We start from the raw sequence: 16083 nt of genomic DNA on the forward strand, positions 1-16083 counted from the left end.
TGAGGGTGGTGACTGGTCGATAGTCTCACATCAATTTGAGCCGACCGACAGCAACTTCGCCAAAAATGAGAAATAAATTGACTACCTCGATCCGAAATTAGAACCGAAGGAAAACCGTGCAGTCGGACGATGTTTTCGAGAAATTCTCTGGCCAGAGTTGCTGCTGTTGGCAAGCCTTTGAGCGGAATGAAATGCGCCATCTTGGAGAATAAGTCCACGATTACTAGAATCGTATTGTATCCGGAGCATGGAGGTAGATCGGAGATGAAGTCCATAGAAAGCGTATGCCAAGGGCGAGGTGGGATGTCAATAGGGCGTAAGAGGCCTGCTGGTCTTTCCTTTTGACTCTTGTTTTGGGCGCATACTCCACAGGACATTATAAAGTCTCTGATATCTTTTTTCCAAGACGGCCACCAGAAGTAGCGCTTGATCTTTTCTGAGGTCTTGGCTATACCGGGATGACCTTCTATTAAAGAGTCGTGATAACAAGAGATTACTTTTTTCTGTAAATCTGTGCTGGGCAGGTATAATCGTTCTTGGAAATACAATAAGTTGTCCTTTACTGCAAAGTCCTTTCCCTGCAGATGCCAATTCTGTATGTCTGCTGGAGTTACAAGTTGCCTGGCTTTATCCTTAACTTCCTCTATGGATTCTGTGGCGATTACACCCAGAATTCTTTGTTCGGGAATGATTGGTACAGGTTTAGGGTTGATCAAGTGTTCTTCCACTCCCATCCGAGAAAGGGCATCAGCTTTACCGTTCTTTGTACCAGGTCGATAGGTAATTATGAAGTCAAACTCGGCAAAGAATAATGCCCAACGGAGTTGTCTAGAGGATTGGGCTTTTGCGGTTTTCAAATATTGCAGGTTTCGGTGATCCGTAATCACAGTAACGGTGTGTCGGGCCCCCAGCAGATAATGCCGCCAAGCCTTAAAGGCAGACTTGATAGCCAGAAGTTCCTTGTCAGTAATCGTGTAATTGACTTCAGGAGGCGAGAATTTGCGGGACCAAAATGCCACGGGATGCAACTGGTTGGTTACCGGGTCCTTTTGTGATAGAACTGCCCCCATGGCAAGGCTTGAAGCATCAGTTTCCACGATGTAGGGGAGTTCGGGGCGAGGGTGTTTTAAGATTGGTGCAGAGATAAATTTAGTCTTCAAATCCTGGAAAGCTTGTTCCGCCTCGGTAGACCATTCAAAACGTTTGTTTTTCTTTAACAAGGCAGTGATGGGCTGGACTATTCGAGAGAACTCGGGGATAAACCTGCGGTAAAAGTTAGCGAAGCCTAACATGCTTTGCACACCTTTTACAGAGGATGGTGATGGCCATTTGAGAACTGCATCGACCTTCTTTGAATCCATACGCACTCCGCCAGGTGATAATATGAATCCCAAGAATTCAACTTCAGTCACGTTGAAAACACATTTTTCCAACTTAGCGAAAAGTTTGTGTTGACGCAATCTTTCGAGGACCATTTTCACGTGTTTCCGATGTTCAGATTGCGATGAAGAATAAACGAGAATGTCGTCGATGTAAACAACAACACACACATCTATGAGCTCTCTGAGGACATCGTTCATAAAATATTGAAAGGCGGCCGGGGCATTGCAAAGTCCGAAGGGCATGACCTGATATTCAAATAGCCCATACTTGCTGCGGAAGGCCGTCTTCCATTCATCGCCCTCTTTTACTCGTACCAAGTGGTAAGCTCCTCTAAGATCCAGCTTTGTATATATGCATGCTTTTCTGACTTGGTCCAGGAGTTCAGGGATCAAAGGTAATGGATATCTATTCTTAACGGTGATCTGGTTCAGGGAGCGATAATCGATACAAGTTCTAAGGTCTCCTTCCTTTTTTGGAACGAAGAACAAAGCTGAAGAGGCAGGGGACTTGGAAGGACGAATAAACCCATTTGCCAGGTATTGATCCAGGTATTGTCGAAGGTGAAGGTTCTCAGGCTCGGTGAGGGCATAAATTCTACTACAAGGAGGAGTAGATCCAGGTATCAGGTCTATCTGGCAGTCATAAGACCTATGAGGAGGTAGAGAGTTAGCCTGATCCTTCCGGAAAACATCTTGGTATTCTAGGTATTCGGGAGGTAACTGGGGAGTCTCTGAAGAAATTGCTGCCAGTGCAACACCAGGTGGAGGGTGACAAGTAGAGACACATTCTGGAAACTGGACCGTTCTTGCTCGCCAATCGATCAGAGGATTGTGTTTCTCTAACCAAGGTATCCCTAGAATAATCTGGAACGGAGGGGCCTTGATCACATTGAACACGATCTTCTCATGGTGTCCATCTTGACTTACTAGCGTCACCTCTTGAGTGGTATGCGTTACTGGCCCGGAGGCTATCTCCGTACCATCCACCGTAGTAATGACGTCCTTTACAGCCTTGGGACAAAGAGTTAGATTCATCCTCAAAACCATTTCATGATCCACATAATTGCCGATGGCACCGCTGTCGACGTAAGCTTCAATTGCATGTAATCGATCCGGATTATCAGGGTTAATGAGGACCATAGGTATCACGAAATGCGAGGTCATGGAACTGGTTTTCACGCTCGGCAAGAGGACCTCTATTCTTGTCGGGCGAGGTTGTTTCCCTGCTCAGAGTTTGTAACTGTGGTAACTGCAGCTCCTACTGCCTTCTTGGCAGGTTTCACCGGACAGTCTCGAAGAAAGTGCCCTGAGTTTCCGCAATATAGGCATAATTGCAACTGTTTTCTCCTTTCCCGCTCCCTTTGTGTTAGAGGACCTTTCAGACCCCCTATTTGCATGGGTTCCCCGGAGTCTACTCCTTTGGAAGGAGTTGGCGGTTTGGAAAATACTCGAGCATCAAACTTGGAACGATCGGCCTTCCTGTTATGCAGTCTGTGATCTATTTGAACGACCAAGTCTATATAATCCGAACAGTCTTGTGGGGGATTTACTACTTGGGCTAAAACGTCTTTGAGCTCTCCACGTAGACCTCTATAAAACAGCGTAATCCTTTTGTCCTCAGGCCATTGAGTTTCCATTATTAGTCTATTGAAAGATGCAATATAAGCCAAAAGGTCTTGATTACCCTGTCGCAACGAAAGAAGCTCATTGTCCAAGGCCTGCCCCTGTGCATGTCTTGCGAACAGTTTTTCCATACTAAGCTGAAAGGCTTGAAAATCATGGAGAACCGGATCATCTTGATTAACTAGAGGGATCGACCAGTCTGCCGCATTGCCACTAAGGTACGAAAGTACAAAAGCTACTTTAGCTTGATCAGTTGGAAAGGCTGCTGGCCGGCATAAGAAGTGCAACCGGCACTGATTGATAAATACCGCAAACCTCTTTGGGTCACCAGAAAATCGTTCGGGCGGAGCCAGAGGTACATTCCCAGGTAGGTTGATCTGCACTGGATTCATAGAGGATGTTGAAGGAAGATTTGCCCCTGATGCGTGTAGCGGGGTCTGTCCGGCTTGTGACTGTAGCACTTCTTAGAGCGTTCGTTTCCTGACGAGCTGCATGCACTTCTGCCCTTAGTTCCCCAAGTAACCGGGCTAGGTGGTCAGTATCCGAGGTTTCCATAGCGCCTGGGCGAGAGTTTTGCGGTAGGCTTTGCGTTCTGTAACGCTCACCTGATTCTCGCAGAGGCGCCGGTCTTGACTGGGCGACTACCGTATCTTCAAAGGTGATGTGCAGCACCCGGTTGGCTCTTTGGGCTGGACCTCTGTGCCCTGTATGCCTGACTTGCAGAGTAAGATGTCTGCAGATAGAAAATACGGGGTTAATGAACTGGGGTTATTGGGGTGTCCCTATCTCTTTCCTCTTCTCCTCTCCTGTAGACCCCCACAGGTTAACGCTCTCACCTTAGGTAAGTGAATGCCGAGCTCTCCATCTGCCTCGGGGCAGGGTGCTGTAACCAGTTTCTTCACTGGATAGGTAGCGCAGGCCTCTTGACTTCAGAGGACTGCTGTCCGTCGTTTACTGCACGAACGGTAAGTTTCGAGTAACTCAAATGTCTTTAAAGTCTTTAATAATGATGTCTCTTGTTTTGCAGGGTTCCGGCGATGGCGGATGACGGGCTGAAGTGAGTTGAAGATGGAGCCCGTGTGATGAATAGAAGCGCCTGGAAGCACGTAAGTAAGCGCTTGTTGCCAGCTTCACGATGCGCTCTAACTGTCTTTTTATTTTGCAGGTACAAGTTCGGAGCGGCTGCAGGGTGCCGGGATACCCACTGGGTTAGATGTGGAAAGGAGTAATGGCACGTGAGTATTAAAGTTCCCCAATGTCTTTAAACGCACCTTGTTTTGTCTTTCAGATGCGGGATGCAGCGCCGACGGCCTCCGGAGCGTGCGAAGAGTTGGTAAGCTTTTGTCTTTCAGATGCCGGAATGCAGTGTGAAGACCTCCGGAGCGCACGAAGAGTAGGTAAGCCTTTGCCTTTCAGATGCCGGAATGCTAACCTGTTCTTTCTTGTCTTTATAGATGTTGCTGAAGACTGTATTCAGGATGGTAAGCCTTTTTCCTTAGGCCCAGGACCGGATGCAGAAGACACGATGAGCGTTCTGCTGCAGAGGGTGCAGAATAACGCAAAGCAAGATTCATCCACCGGGTGTGGTTTAAATAGCCTCCTGTAGTGCTTAGATGTCTCCTTCCACAGCCACGCCTAAGTAAGAAAAGAGTTCCTGGTAAGAAAAGAGTTCCTGCCTTCCAGAAGAGTTCCAGTGTTCTGAATCTAGGGAGTGGCTCCAGCCCCACCCAACAGGAAAAGTAGTTCCAAACAGAAGAGGATCAGAGGCTCAACTGGCAGGCAAGTAAGCAGCATGGTCTGCTGCAGGTAAGTCCACCCAAGCATTATGAGCCCGGCGCTTCCAGCGCTGGGACTGGGCATATTTATGAGCCTGGTGCCACTGGCGCCAGGACTGGGTCCAAAAGGTCCCAATTGGGACTGGTTGGCACTCGGAACCTGGGTTATGGATCTGCTTCCAAGGGAGTTGGGAAAACCCTGACCTTTTGCAAGCAGAGATCATGACACTTTCCCAGGGAAGTGTCCAGGATCGCTCCGATGAACTGGAGTCTCTGCGATGGTATCATTTGTGACTTCTTTAAATTGAGGGAGAAGCCCAGTCTGTGAAGGGAGTGGCAAATGTGATTTAGCTGGATATGAGCTTGTTCCGAAGATACAGCCCTGATCAACCAATCGTCCAGGTAGGGGTAGACGTGAATCCCTTCACTCCTTAGACTTGCAGCCACTACCGACATTAACTTGGTGAAGACCCTCGGGCGGAGGTCAGCCCAAATGGCAGCACTCGAAATTGATAATGAGAGTTGCCAATTGCGAACCTCAGGTATTTCCTGTGTTTGAGATGGATAGGCACATGGAAATAAGCGTCCTGAAGGTCCAGAGATACCAACCAGTCCTGGAACTGAAGGGCCTGAAGGATCTGAGAAAGAGTTACCATCTTGAATTTGTCTTTCCTGAGGAATTTGTTCAATTCTCGCAAGTCCAAGATGGGTCTCATTCCTCCGTCTTTCTTTGGAATGAGAAAGTAAGGGGAGTACCAGCCCTTGTTCCTCTCCGCTACAGGTACTGGTTCTATGGCACCTTTCTCTAGCCGGTCTAAAATTTCCTGCAAGAGGAGCGGATCTGGAGCTTTTTGAGAGCTGATCCCCCGTGGATGACTCTGAGGTATGCATAGGAGAGGCAGGCAGTAACCTTGTGCAACTGTCTCCAATGCCCAAGCATCTGCTGTGATAGCCTGCCATTCCGCCAGATGTTGAGTTAACCTGCCTCCTACAGGTGTCTTGTGAGGGAAGTCCTCAGAGTGGTTTTGGGGCGGCTGATGCAGATGCCGATGGTAAAGAGGCACCTGCTGTTGCTGCGGCTTTTGAATATCTACCCCGTCCACCTCAGGTAGTTCTTCTTTGTCCCCTTTGAGCCGGTCGTCCTCTACCTCTTCCGAATGCGGAGTAGAAGCGAAAGGACTTGCCTCTCGCAGAGGTTCCTGTGGGACGAAAAGGTGTCTGACGGATTGCAGCGCCTAGGGATTTTGCTGCTGCCTTTGATGTTTGCAGTTTTTCTAAACTGTCATCCGCCTTTTTCCCAAACAAAGAAGAGCCATCGAATGGCATGTTCAAGAGCCTGGCTTGCACATCTGGGGCAAAACCAGACTTTCTCAACCAAGCGAATCTCCTGGTTGTTGTACTTGCCGCCATTGCTCTGCTGATACTGTCAGCCAAATCAATGCCCATCTGGAGGGATTCGCACATAGCGTCTTTACCGTCCTGTATGATATTCAGGAACGCCTCCCTTTCTTCTCCCTTCGGGATGCAGTCAGCCGCTGTAGAAGCACACTCCCAAAGTGTATGGCTGAATCTAGCAAGGGTGCAAGTAGCATTAATAGATTTTAACGCCATGCTACATGCCGAAAAAACTTTCTTTGCCATGGCATCATATTTCTTATCGTCCCTGTCCTGTGGGACGGTAGGGTAAGCAGTCTTGATGTCAGTAGAAGATGCTGCCTTACCACCAAACATTCTGGGGATGGGTGTTTTGACAAAAACTCCGGGTCTGCAGAAGATACCCTGTATTTAGTAGACAGTTTTTTATTTACTGCCGGGACGACATCTGGGGTTTCCCAGTTCGTCATGATTTTCCTTTGAAGAGCTTTATGAAAAGCCACTACAGGATCCTCCTGTGGACCTTTATCAAGAATATCCGTGAGGTCATCTTGTTGGAAAGCCTGTGAAGGTGTCCCATCAATTCTGTGATCCTGGCCATTAAGGCTCTATAGGGGGTTTCAGCATGCTCCCCTGGCTCTGGCCTAGCGAACTCCACCTCAGGGGAAGTGTCTAACCCACTTGCCTCATGTAAGGAATCATGGAGATCCTTTAACCTGCGTTCTTCTGAGGATAACTCCTCTTGAACTGGGGTTGCAGGTCCCTGCAACTCAAATGTTTCTTCTTGGTCAGATAGTACTCCCTCTTCCATAATTGAGGACATAGTTCTCAATTGGTCTGAACTCACAAAGGGTGTGAAACCCATCTCCAAGGCAGAGGGTGCCAAACTTCTTGTAATCGGCCTCGAAAACGTCGATGTCGTCGACGGCTTTGAGCGTGGCGTCGAAAACAAAGGCGGAGGCCTCGAGGTCCTCGATAGAATTGGGATTCTGTTCGAGGAAGTCGACACTTTCGACGCCATCGTCATCGAGGACCTGGGGATAGCCACTGGGTGCGCCGCAACCGTGACTTTCCTTGGCGTCGACGCCGGTGTCAAAGATGGCGCCGAGTCGACAGACCCGTGTGTCGAAGCTCCCTTCGACAACGGCGTCGAAGACACCGACCTCGGCATCGATGGAACCTTCGTCAACGGCGTCGACGGAACCTTCGAAGAAGGTTTCGAGGTCATAGCTTTACTCGAGGGTTCGTAACGCGCTCGAGAAGCTTCCTTCGCCGGGTACTGCGACTCGCGGCGTTTTTGACCTTCGGGTCTTTCGACCAGAGCATCGCTCTCGGCAGTCTTCGAGGGGGTTGAGGCCGCTTTCTCGAAGACGCTCATCATATTTTTGCGGAATTCCTCCCATTCAGCCCGGGAACTATGTTTCGTGGGGCAAGGGATTCTCTTAGAAGAAACAGAGGAAGAGGAGGACGGAGAAGGGGATCTTCGACGACTCCTCTTCGAGTGCTTCGATCTCGAGGAGTGATGGGACCCACTCTGAGACCTGGAGCGCGAATGGTGACGAAGAGACGAATGTCTCGACTTCGTCGAGGAAGAAGAAGCTTTTGAAGTCTTAACTTTTTCCAGTTTCCCCCTACGCTCCTTCAGGGCCTTAGCTGTCATGGACATACAGTCCTCGCACTCCGAACAATGGTGTTCAGCTCCCAAACACCACAGACAAACTCTGTGAGGGTCAGTCAGCGACATCTTTTTCCCACAGTCTCGGCATTTTTTGAAGCCGGACCGAGGGGTCGTCGGTTCCGACGAGGAAGCCATCGAGTATGGATCGATTATCTCGAGGAAATAGGATAGATTCTCTATGAAACTGAGCAACGATATTCCGAGGCACTGAGTAAGCGCGGAAAAACGGAACTGAGCAACGGACGCTGCGCGCGGCCTTTATAGGCAGGATGACGTTGACGTTGATACGGCGGCTGTCGAGGGACATCGACTCGGCGGACGTCGACGCGCAGCGCCCTCTAGAGAAAAATTTTCCGAGGCCAGCAAAGCTGGAAAGAGATATCTAAGATAAGGAATACGTCGGAGGACACAATCCCTTCGAATGCAGCGTTTCTTTGAACAGCCGGCGCTGCAGCATTCTAAACATGGCGGATTGACCACAACACGCAGAGCACGGGGATCTGATCCGCAGCTGAAGACATCCAAGGAGGGCTTGGTGGTTCTAACCCCAGATTTGCCTCTATCTCCCCAGCCGCTTCCCATGGTCCCCCGAGACCGCCAGCCATACCCAGCACCACCTACCAGGTGACTAAGGCGGTTTGGAAGGACCAAACCGCGAGGTGAGCTGACACTCTGGGGCCCATCTAATCGAGCGTGGCCGTGCCCTCTATCCCTTGGGAGGAACCGGGCTCTGCTAACAAACCCTAACATGGGGTGCTCCTGCAACCCACGCGTTATTATGGAACTGGTGGGACTGAAGATCCGCACGCCGGTGCCCTGAACATCAACCTCCTACTCTTCCTTCTTGGAAACCTCCTGCTCCACGGTGACACGAGCAGGGCTCTTCTGAGTCCCCCCTTCTCCCTGAACAGAGTCTTGTGGCACCAGGGGCAGTAATCCTCAGAATTCCCCTGAGCCCAGCATTTCATTTGGACAATTTACACCGGCAGGGGCTCCCCCCAGACAGCACCTTATTGTTCCATCCGGACCCCGGGTCAAGCGTTACAACTTTCCTACACCTTACATCTCACCTGCACCCTCTATATCATACTAGGGTGCCAGAAAATCATCACGCCATCCCTTGATCTTATCTTGGACTTGCCTATTGCTGAGTACCACAACCTTTTGCCCCTGTCTTAGGGGCTATGAATACTTCAGCGGCTATCACACCTGGCCACCCTCAATCTGAGTGAGCCCGAGAACCTATGGAAAAGCGCCCTACACTCACACCATCAAGAGAAATTGAACCTTTAACAACTCAGCAGCGATCATTCATTCCTGATCCAGGAGTGGACCCTGCTTGCCCCCCCCAAACATCTCTGGCTTACACCTCTACGCTTCGCCCCACAGGCATTGGGAGTGGTAACATCCCCCACTCTGCGCCCCGGAAACTCTCCATCCATTGCTCCTTAACGCCTTCAGTTGTGTCTCACCAGGACCCCGCGGAAATGTCTAGAAACCTTAGACCCGCAAAAAACGCTGACATCTCTACCATGTTACTCCCAGCTGACATGGGGAAGAAAGCGGAACCCCCAAAATCCTTACCCCAATCTCCATCCGAGGGCCCATATCAGCTAGCAACTAAAGGGGACATCCTGGCTTTCATGGTGGACATCAAAGCCGAATTCTCAGCTGACCACTAAAATAGAACAGAGCAAAGGGTTGTGGTGGCGGAACAGAGACTGGGAGAAGCTGAAGATCTTGCCCAGGAACAGTCGACTACTCTCCTAGAATTACAACGTTCAATCCAGACTCTGAACAATAGGTATGAAGTCCTAGAATTCAAACAGGAAGACCTCGAAAATAGAGCCAGACAAAACAACCTGCGGATTCGAGGGGTTCCCTCTTCGATCCAGGATCAAAGTCTTGCAGAATACACGGGCAAACTCTTCCAGTCCCTACTGCCCAATCTGGACAAAATGCAGCTGATGCTAGATCGCACTCATCGTCTTCGGCCCCTTCGAGGTGTGGACATGGACTCCCCCCCAGACGTGATCACCCGGGTGCATTCCTACACCACCAAACAGGCCATCATGGCAATTGGACGTTCCCAGGATGAACTGCTGTTTCAGGGCTCCCCTCTTCAAATCTACCAAGATCTGGTCATGGTGACGCTACAGAAAAGAAGAGCCTTGAGGCCCCTTACACTTTTCCTGCAGGGCCAACATGTCAAATATCGATGGCTATTCCCAATTGCGCTTCAATTTACCTACAACGGAGTGCCCCGAACAATAGAGCACCTAGGAGATGCGGCAGCCATTTTAAACCCTGCCGCACCTGAGGGAAACGGAGCGGCCTCACCTGGTCCACCGGGGAGTTATGGGGATTCACTCCCTCAAACAGAAACAGTCAAACTGGAAGAGGATACAAAGAGGTCGGAACATGAAATGACCTTTGACCCGGACCTGAGATACCAACAAACTGCCTCAGCTGAGCAAAGATGGCAGGGAACTTGCAGCGACTAAATTGCGGTTGCGGGCTTCACACGGCCCACTCCCAACTCTGCTGTGAATGACACCAGGAACCTCTTGGAGTGGAACACATGAAAATACCCTACAACCTGTGCCAGCCACATTGGCTGAGGGATATGCCGATAATGAAAAATCGGCTTCCCAGGTTTCGGTAGTTCGTGCCTCCGTTGGAGTTCGATGTTAAAACCCCAGCCACACAATGAGATAGAGCTGCTTAAACCCCTGGTTGATGACCGAGTCATACTCGGCCCAAACCCCACTCCCAGAGGACGTGGATCCCCAGAGCACATCCCCCCACATCAGAAACTAAGGGTCATCTCACTGAACATTAGAGGGTTGAACTCCCCCGCCAAACAAAAATCCACTCTGCAGCGGGTACAAGACAGGGAAAGTGGTTTTCCTACAAGAAACGCACCTACTGCCAGTGGACTTTGCATGTCTTTGCAATAGACACTTCCCGCTCCAGTACTTTGCCTCCAACGGCACCAAAAAAGGAGGTACTGCGATTCTCTTCGCTAGATGGGTGAAACGCCAGATCCTGGAGACCTTACAGTCTCCGGATGGCTGCTATGTGGTGGTCAAATGTCTCATACTGGGGCATCTGTATTCCCTCGTCTCGATCTATGCTCCTAATGATGGACCGGAACCCTTCTATAAATCATTACTGAGGCCCTTCTCCTATTCGTCGATGGCCAAATCATCATTGGAGGTGACCTCAACGGGGTTCCTGACCCTACAAAAGACACCCCCAGAGACTTTAAACATGCCACTGGCCTCCTTCAACATTTCCGTACCGTAGAGGTGGTAGACACATTGAGAGTGCTTTACACCAGCAAGTGAGACTTCTCTTTTTATTCCCACGTCTATAGAACTTTCTCCCGATCAACCTCCTGCTGGCTTCTCCACATATTTGAGCTTTCGTCGATGACTTAACGATCGGATCGAGGGTACTGTCTGACCAGGCTTCAGTAACTCTGACTCCTCGGATTCATGAACCGGACCCACCTCCGAGACGATGGTTTCTATACGACCCCATTCTTAATGACATGCCTTTAAGGGACTCTGTAGCCAAAGCGATCAAGAATGTTTTCAAGGAAAACCCGAACAGGGATGCCATGAAACCTGTGGTACGGGGTGAACTAATCGCACATGGGGCAGCGTTTCACAAGCGCAACGACAAACTCAGCTGCATCCGAAATGCTGAAGCCGACCACAAATGCAAAGGCTGGTCCCCAAAGTACCAATGAAACTTGCAAGCGGCCCCGAAAAAGCTGGAGGCCCACTATGCAGAGGACACGGCACATCTATTGGTGAAATCCAGGCAGGGATATTATGCCAGAAATAACAAGGCAAAAAAGCTACTGCCAAAGAGAAAGAACATATATAGTGTAATGCTCACCTGATTCCCACGGAGGCGCTGACCCGAACTGGACTGCTACAGTTGCTTCTATGACTATGATGAGGGGTAGAACTCGGAAGACGCTCTGGGCAGGACCTCCGAATATTGACTGTCTGGCTTGTAAGGTGAGTTTTCTGCAGGTGGAAGAAAAAGGGGTAATTACAAGCTGGTTGGATAAGTTCTCCCACCAATCTTCTGCTTTTCCCACTTCTTGGTTCTCGACTGGTCTCCACGAACTCTCACCTTTGGTTTAGTAAAGCCGAGCTCTCCATCCTGCTTCTGGTGCAGAGGCGCGTGGAATCCAGTTACGTCACTGGATGATTTCAGTGTTTAGGCTCAGTGTCCTTTTGTGGCTTGTAATAGTCCTTCAGGTGCCGAGGAGCTGTTGGCGACGCCACCACTGCTGTGCAAGAAGAGGCTTGTGAGTATAGAAGATCTGAGGCCGCTTCTGAAGGAGCACCCTTTTATAATGTCCTTTTCTGTCTTTCAGGTGCCGAGATGCTGTGGGCGATGCCGCCGCTGTTGCACGTGCGGTGGCACGTAGGTATAACTGAATTGTGGCCGTTTCCAAATGGGCGCCTCTAATAATGTCTTTTCCTTTCTTTCAGATGCCGAAATGCTGAGGGCGATGCTGCCGCTGCTGCGCGTGAAGAAGCGCGTAAGTATAACTGAGTTGCGAACCCTTCGGCTCGGACACCACTAACAATGTCTTTTGTCTTCCAGGTGCTGGGATGCTGCCGAAGCGAAGGCCACGGTGAACTCCGGTGTGATCACGGATGGATAATGTAAGCGAGCGCAGCTGCGAGCGTGTTGCCCGTTTTCTAACCTTATGTCTTTATTTGCAGGTTGGCGGAGACTGGACTCTTGTGGCTGAATTCTGGTGAGTAGATGTTCCTGTGCCTTTTCTTCATCCACAGGTTGCTGCTCGAGAAGCTGAGGGTGTGTCTGGACGTGGAATGCAGGAGACGACTCGGTGAGCGTCCTGCTGCTGTTGCAGAATAACACGAAGCACGTGAATTCTATCGGGCGTGGTTTAAATAGTGGAGAAGTGCTATGGTGCGTATTCTTCCTCCAGCCTCACCCAGGTAAGAAAAGAGTTCCTGTAACAGAGGATTGGTCCCTCCCAGCCAGTGGCTGGGACTTCACCCAGCTTGGATTGTTCTAGGTGAGTATGCAGCATGGTCTGCTACAGGTAAGTCCACCCAATCACTACTGCACACTTTAAGAATATGAGCCCAGCACCCATGGCGCCGGGACTGTGGTTCCTTATGAGCCTGGCGCCGGAGGCGCCAGGACATGGTCCAAAGGTCCCCTGTAGGGGTCTGCTGGAACCGGGGGTGTGGACGATGAGCCTGCTTCCGGGGACGCTGGGCCAGTCTTGGCTCCTCGGGAGTAGCGCTCATGACATATAGTGGGACTCCGTGACCCCCAAGGCAAGGACCACCATGCAAAAACAGGATAAACTACAGCTGGGAGCGGCCCACCTCTCTGAGGTGATGTCCACAACATTGCGGGACCAAGAGGAGCAGCGGGAGTATCTACAGAGTGCCACACTTCCTTGCCTCAAGGAGTCAGTTGAGAGAGCCTCGACACCCCAAATCTAGAGCCCCAGGCCCGGATGGGTACACAAAAAGATTCTATAAATTATTCCACCCCCCACTGATAGCCCCACTAACAGGTCTCTTCAATTCCTTTGGTGAATCAGGCTCTATTACTCCCTCAATGCAGGAGTCCATCACAGTTCTTTTACTAAAACCAGGAAAAGACCCCAGGGACACTAGCTCATATAGACAGATTTCCCTACTAAATATCGATGCTAACATCTATTCGAAAAATATTGGCAACTCGCCTGGCAAGAACACTACCCGATATATTAAACCCTGATCAGACAGGCTTGATACTGCATAGACCGACTGGGGATAATATTCGTAGAGCTCTGAACCTGATAGATGTTGCAACATAATAATTGCAGAAGTTAGCACTGCTGGTTTTAGACACGACCAAAGTGTTTGACAAGGTGGATGGGCCCAACTATGACTCACCCTAGAGGCTTTCCGCTTTGGACCACACTTCCAAAAACTAGTTTTGGCAAACTGTCAGTTCCCAAAGACCCCTCTTTGGGTAAATGGCTCCCTATCAGACCCAATCCCCTTGACCTCCGGAGCCAGGCAGGGATGCCCTTATCTCCCCTCCTGTTTGCTCTGGTCATGGAGCCATTTGTTCAAAGAATTAGGCCAAATCCAACTATCAAAGGCCTACAAGTTGGCGCTTCCCAGCATAAAATAGCACTCTACGCTGACGACGTGATGCTATCCATCACTGAGATCTCCAGATTCAGCAGGGTAGCAGGCTTACCTATTAGCTTCTGGAAATCAGATGCTCTGAGAATCGGTCTGGAACCAGGTGAGCGGGAGGTCTTACAGACCTTGTGTCCGGTCCAGTGGAGCGGCAAAGCTATACCCTACTTCGGGGTCCAGATTCCAGCTCGTCCCGGGGGGGTATATCGACTGAATTCCCCGACGCTCTTTAGAGAACTGGAAACCGATCTCAACCGATGGCTCCCACAGGAAATTGCTCTCATCGGACGCATAACAGCCTGCAAAATGAATTTCCTTCTGCGGTTCCTATATGCCTGCTCCCCCCCCTTAGACGCTTACAGAGGAAAATGCTGCAGTTTACCTGGAGGGGTAGGAAGGCCAGGATTCCCCAGAAGGTAATGATGGGCAGTGCCAAACTTGAGGGGCTGGTGGTCCCCGGCCTACGGAAATATCAGGTGGCTGCACAATTGGCACACACACACAACAAGCATGGGCCATTGCTTCTGGGTGCCCAAAATGGGTAGAGATAGAGCAATATTGCCTGCCACTCCCCCTCTACGCTTCCTCCCGATATCCCGCCCCCACTGCGCCAGACCTGCAGTAGGATTTTGCCCTCCATTAAACATACTCTCAAAACCTGAGACAGGGCCCTGAAACACAAGGGCATCCTGAGAGGGTTGTGTCCCTCCTCCCCCATATTTCACAACCTGGCCTTCTCACCTGGCTCCCGCCTGTTAAATTTCAAACACTGGTTTCAGGGGGGGTAAGGGGGGTGGGGCTTGAATCCCTGGGTCATCTCTTCCATCTCTTCGAGGGGGACCAGCCTCGCTCCTTCGAACAATGTAAAGTAGCTTTTCAATTATCAGAGGCAGACAGGTTTTCCTACTTGCGACTAAGACACTTGTGCTCTCATCCACTAACCCGCCAGGCAGCGCTACACATCCCCAACCCTCTTGAACTTACCTTGAAGGAACTGCTGCTGCAGAAGAAAATCTCTACATTCTAAAAGCTATTGCAGGAGGACGTACTTACCACAAGGGCCCCCTACATGGCACAGTGGGAGGTGGATCTAGGACACCCTATAGAAGGACCAGACATAGGTGGACATTTGGTCAAGGACGCACTCCTCCTTGTGCATTACTAATCAGGAGTGTGCCCATAAACTGCTCCTGCGATGGTACTACCCTCCGCTGCAGCTGCATCATTTTAACCGGGCCCTGAACCCCCCAGTGCTGGTGCCTGTGTGTTCAACCAGGACCATATCTTCACATGTGGTGGTCATGCACAACTGTAAAAGATTTTTGGATACAATCTGTCGCCACAATGAAAGACATCACCCAGGTGGCGATTCCCATGGAACCGGAGGCTATCCTATTGGGGGCCCCAATAGCCGGGTCGACCCTAGATCCGGAAAGATGGCCAAATTGCTGACACAATTTCTTCTGGCCGGCAAAATAACAGTTGCTCGCACCTGGAAGACGGCCGTAGACCCCTTAATGATCCTTGAGTGGCTTAAAGTCTGGGACATATTGATTGCAGAAAAAGTCACGGCAGCCAAAGCCGGCCTTCTACATCGTTTCACAAACATTTGGGCGCCATTCCTAGACTTCCACCAAACCTATCCAGCTTAAACCTACAAACCTCAGCTGGCCAAACAAGTTTTACGCCAACTGGGCGGTGAGCTGCCGGCGACGACGCCTGCTCAGCCAAGCCAGGGGGAGGACTGACTTGTGGGGGTCGGGGGAGGAGGGAATGGGATGGGGTCATGATGGCCTGAAACTTGCTTGCTCATCTAGATCCTCTCATTATGGGGTTTATGCTATGTCGTTGATTTGATTGTACTGTCTTCATATGTGCGCTGGTTTAAAATAAACCTGTTAAAAAAATGGTAGCATATTATATACTCACTTACATCAAACGTAATATTTCAGCGAAATTCCTGTTTTTTAGCAACCTTTATAGTTTGAATCCAATCATTCTTCCATAGTTTTATGTTCCTATAAGGGACCAGTTGTTTCCACATA

At 50.1% G+C, this 16083-nt stretch overlaps 1 protein-coding gene across 6 annotated transcripts in view; it reads right to left on the reverse strand.

Moving 5' to 3' along the window:
- Positions 1–16083, reverse strand: part of STXBP5L (syntaxin binding protein 5L) — a 3950894-nt gene that overhangs the window by 2158778 nt on the left and 1776033 nt on the right. The gene's annotated exons all lie outside the window — the stretch shown is intronic.

The sequence above is a fragment of the Ambystoma mexicanum genome, chromosome 7p, assembly GCF_040938575.1.
Source record: "Ambystoma mexicanum isolate Mex_15411 chromosome 7p, UKY_AmexF1_1, whole genome shotgun sequence".
NCBI classification, from domain to species: Eukaryota; Metazoa; Chordata; class Amphibia; order Caudata; family Ambystomatidae; genus Ambystoma; species Ambystoma mexicanum.